Raw genomic sequence first — 5,733 nt, forward strand, 5'->3', positions numbered from 1 at the left:
CTTTAACTGACATTTTTACAAATAAAAAATATACATGCAATACAAATGTATTGCACAATAGCTGTCTTTATTTTAACTGAGCTATGCCTGTGGCAAGCTATTAACAGGCATTACACTGTGCCTTGTCTTTTTCTTTTTTAGTGTAGTGGAGCATCACTTTAGAGCGTTTACCGCGATCCATCTTTGTTATGAAGTGACTGAGCTCGTGAACTGTCTACGGGGCAACTGTGGACCTCTGTCGCCTGTCAGCGCAACATACATGATGCCGTTAAAAAAAATTAATGTCGGTGCCGGCCGTAAGCGTACCGAGCCTGCGGTCAACGGCTTGCTGACGACCGGCCGTTCTGTGATTCTCCAGAACACACAGATGGCCAGTCCGCCCTTACCCTGTATTCCACCGGGTCACCTCGGCGCAGTGGAATACAGGGTCTACCGTGTTTAGGAACCGTTAAGCAGAACCGAAATTGTGTATTTTGTATGGATACCCGGCATTTTCTTATCGGTTCTCACCTGGAACCGAGTTTCGGTTCCCAACCCTGTTTCAGTCAGTGATATTGCAGAGAAACAAGTTTGACTTTGATTGTTGGACATTTGAGTGTGCTAATGCACTTGTCTTTTTTAGTGCTTGAACAATTGTTCAACCCAGAAGAGTGAACACAAAAGGATGTCACAAGTGAGGAATATACTTTTTGGGACTCTTATAAGTGCATGCAGACATGTGTTGTATTTTTTTTCTGCAAACCAAAATGTGTATTGGCTGAAGTGTGAAATAATACATGACACATTTAGTTATTTTACAGCATCCACTTACATCAACAGCGAACATAAAATGTAACAAAATGACAATCGCACAAATGTCACAATAGACTTATAACCATTTCACAACTTGTGTTTGAATAGGCAACATTTGTTCTAAGCTGACTTATTTATTGCTTTGTCAGTTTCCTCTCATCTGTACAAATGTATATATTGTATCTTGTAAATGTTTGCGTCATAGATGTGGTTGAAAAGGGGTATTTTAATTCAGAATGGTGTATTTCTTGTTTGGTAAATCTGGTTTTAAAAGAAATCTCACGGCTATGGGAACACATAGTCATGTATATTTGTAATGGCTATTGAAATGTGATATTCAGCATACCCTTCTCATTTCATTGTTTGAAATTGTTGAATGAGCTTTAGTATTAATAGTGTGTAATCAGTCGACATATACTATGAGAAGTTACACATGTAATCCATTACCTTTTTTATTAAGTCATAGGAAGACTCTAATCCTTGTAAAGAAAGACATTTCAAAACAGTTGAGAAAAAAAACAGTATTATATATTAACAGGGATTTAATCAGAATTGTGAATAATAAATTGGGAATAGCATCCCTGTTTACCACAACACTAGACAAGACTAGCATTTTTGTCTTTCTGTGTATTTGAAAAACCTTGCAGGGCAAGGTCCTCGTATAATGATTATAGCTAGTTGTGTACGTACTTATGTGTATCTTCATGACACTTGTTTGTGGATATGTAATAGCAACATTCCAGGAGATAGAAATCAATATATGGTTTTATTTTTTAGATTGCTATCAAGCACGATTAGTCATGGTGCAATTATATTTGTGTCAAATGTGTTTGTTTAAATACTTGACATTGTACCATGATAATAATTTCTATCTGATTTGTATACTTTGTTATACTTTCACCCGCTAATTACCAACTGGTCGAAAAGAGCACTTTAATGCTTTAAAAGTAAAACAATTTAGGATTATGTGTGCTTATGATCAGTATTATGAATTCCCACATTGTACATAAAAGTAGTTGTTTTTATATACCTAGTAGTTTCGTTATCAGTTTTGTAACAATTATTGAGATATGTACCTGTATATCTATTGCTGTTCATCAATGGCCATTCGTTTTTGAAGTTGTTCAATGTTTCTTTTTTTTAATAATGGATATTAAAATATTTGCCTTCCTTTATAATGTGTCTTTTTCAAAGTCAAAATGTTTTTGATCAATTACCCTGAGTTTATTTGAAAGTGCACATAAATGTTAAGGGTATTTTCTAAATCTAGGCAGTGTTTTACGCGACATGTATCAAAACAAAAACATTTATATTACAGTATACACTTTGGCTTCTGTTCGTTTATGGGTTAGGGCTAGCCTCATCCCCCTCTATTTCAGCCTGTTACTAAAGTGCTGATTCTGGGTCAGTAGCTTCAAACATTCACACTTCAACATAAGGCATGTTATGAGTAAAGATTAAGCAATAACGTTGAGGGAATATGATACAACCTTGAGAACAAAATATTGTGGTCACTACCGAAACACTGGATGTTTTGTAAAAAATTAAGTATATGGACTTATCAAATAAAATGATATGATACTGATTGGTTTAATATGTATGTTCAATTTCAACAATCATCAACTCTGGAATCAATATGATCAGTATTATGCATTTTACAAAGAAAGTTTGCATTATAATTTTTATGAATTGTATAAATTGAACTTTTCAATTTGATTAAAAATGTAATTGCATTGATTTAATTGTGAAAACCCTCAATACATATTTGTTAAAATACTATTTAGATAAGGAAAAGTAAAACAATCTTAACAGGTTAATATAATACTTTTTGACTACAGTGTATGTACTATGTTTCGGTAGTGACCATTTTTGGTAGAGGAAGAACATTCCAATACAGTCTGAAAATACGATATAAAAATATCCGGTTATTTTACTAGATATGTGTAATTTAGATATGTTACAAAATATATGGACAAAGTTTTGGGGAAAAAACATACAACATTTCCAAACTGTTCCAACCTGACTTCGCACCAAGAGTGCCACAGTGACGCATCCTAAAACCCGGAAGTAAACTCCTTCCGGTTCCTTCGACAAAAACCAAAGCAATTTCTCCATAGGATTTTGGAAAATAGCTCGAAATAAGGTCTGTGGTTGACACACATTTAAGAGATGGATCATGTTTTGTTCAGCCGATTAATATCCACATGTCTACCCTACTTTTATAATTTGTTATAAAGCTTTTCCTTTTAGCCACACTGAATTGAACTAGAAGTCATGTCTGTATCAATTACCAGTCTGATATCGTTTTACAAAGATGACAAGAAGAGTGTAGATAGAGGAGAGAACCAGTCAGGAGTCAGGACACAGCAGTGCAGCCTAGATGAAGGTGTACTTACCGGTGTTGTCAGGTCTAGCATGAGGGACAAGGTCTATACATTGTCGGTGAGTAGTGATAGCAAGAGTAGCTACCGTTAACCTAGAGTTAATTTATTCACATTAGTGACATTAATTCCCATCAACAAATCAATGTTATGTGTCACATGAAATCTTTAATACAAATATTACACACCAGAAAACACAGAAATATCTATGAAATAAGCATACAATAGGTTATAAACAATTAAAAAGGGTTAATTGGGAAGGCATTACAAATGTAAATATATTTTAAATAATAAAACAATCCCACCACCACAGGTATCTACAGGAGAAGAGGGAATTTAGGGAACAGAACCTAAATAAAAGAAATAAAATGCACCCAGTTTAAAGACATAGTTTGAGTTTAATGATGAACTCAAAATGTAAAACAAAGTATGAAACATGTTTCTGGACATATGTGTTTACATTGGTTTACATGTGAAAAGACACTATTTTTCTGCCACCTCTTTTATGAGAGGACGTTGGAAGTTCACTAGTGTGCAACATACCTGCACCAGTTTATCTGAGAAGTGCCTCAAGTGAGTGAGATGGAATGAACTTTAGGATCCTAAATTCCTCCAAACGAGCATTTGCTCTCTCGACGTGAATCCTATTTTGTGCGATAAGCTTTGGCCAACTGACAGAGGAATGGTGGAATGTTGACAGTGACTCGTTCAGGAAGAATATTCTGGATTAAGAATCCCTTGTCAGCCAATATCAGATCTCCAGGTTTGAAATGCTGAAGAACACCAGAATCCCGTAGTATTTCTTTGCCACTTGTTGATCCTGTGTATAGTTTGCTGGAGGGCCGGCCCTGACCAATTTGCTGCCCTAGGCAAGATTCAATCTGGTGCACTTTGAGAGCAACATTAGGAGATCTATGGATACATCTCTCAACACCCATATGAAACAGAACTGTAAGCAGATTTTCTTTTTCTTTATGGATATTTTACAAATCACTCCCCTTTCAAACTGTATTGTTGTTTAATAATAACAACTTTTTTGTACTGTCATATAGTATTTTATACCTGTTTTTCCCCTATTCTCTTATTTTTTTATAACTATAATGATCATATAAAGGTGTGCCTTTACCTCACTGAGCTGAGGTTATCAGAGCCTCTCAGTCTTTCAGGAGAGAGCTCTCTAAAGCTCTCCCCCCCACGGCCGCTTACAATGTAAATTCCAATGTTAATAAAAGCACACAGAAGCTACGTTTTTTGGGAGTTTGATTTATTTTAAATGAATACAAATACAAAATTAAAACCTATAATTGCACACTAAAACCATTATTTCAAAAAAAGAACAATTTCACATAAACCTCTGGTTTTTACTGGGGCTGGGGCAGTTCAACTTGATTTTTTGGGGGGGGTGTGTGCCATAGTGTATGGGCGCTGTACACAATATAGGCGTAGTTCTGTTAGTATAAGGTAATAAGATGTACTTTGTTGATCCAAAATCGGGAAATTGTGTTGTTATTTAATTTCTAACTTTATTTCTTTCTATTTTTCTCCCCAATTTTCGCCCCCCCCCCCTATGGGTTGATGCGCCCTTAGCATTCGCCTATACTGCCTGATTGATTGATTGATTGATTGATTGATTGATTGATTGATTGATTGAAAAGTTTATTAACAGCTTGTATATTGGGTACAGTACAGTACAGCTCAAAACATACAATTGTTAAGGGGATGCAGACCAGAGAAAGACTTTCGTCTTGTTTACATCAGGGTCCCCCATTTCCAATTCATCATGTCATTTAAGACATATAAGACATGTTTGACATACAGATGGCTTATTTACAATTTACATACAGGTGGTTTTTTACATACAGATTGCTTGTTTACAATTTTCATTTTAGATTTCGTTCTAATACATCCTAACCGGACATTTAAGACATACCAAGTCTACAGATATACAGTTAGTAACAGAGTCTAAAATGCGAGTATATACATAGATGGGGGGGGGGGGGGGAAGCTGTCCATTGAACGACAGGTTGAGATTTGTACCATTACCGGGGCCAGTTTTGCAATGCTCTCCCCCGAAGGTGCTCTTTAAGAGAGGTTTTGAAGGTAAGTATAGTTTTACTTTACTTTACTATGCCGAGGGCCAGCCCTGGTTTGCTGCAGTATGTGATAACAGCATTTGGTGCTACCCCGAGGAGTAGTTTGAAGGAGTGCATGCCGGTAAGCAGAGTAGGTCTCTTTCTGGATATCCATTTGCTTGGGAATAGCAATTTTGATGTCCGTACAATCCACTATCATTCTGCAGTTTTGGATGTGCCGAAATGAAGAAGGCAAGCTGGTTTTATTTTTCTCCCGGCTGGGAACAGTACTCATCGAAAATGTGTGTACATTGACCATAGGTGTCAGAAGGTAAAAACGTCAAAAACAAGCATACTAAAATAAAAGGTCATAAAACAGAACAAATGCAAATGAGGTCTGACAAAACAGTAATGAAGTCACAAAGACAGGAATTGCCAAAAATATGTACCAATAAACAGAATACCATCAATACAATATATACATATAT

This window comes from Gymnodraco acuticeps, unplaced genomic scaffold (assembly GCF_902827175.1).
Source record: "Gymnodraco acuticeps unplaced genomic scaffold, fGymAcu1.1, whole genome shotgun sequence".
In the NCBI taxonomy this organism is placed as follows: domain Eukaryota; kingdom Metazoa; phylum Chordata; class Actinopteri; order Perciformes; family Bathydraconidae; genus Gymnodraco; species Gymnodraco acuticeps.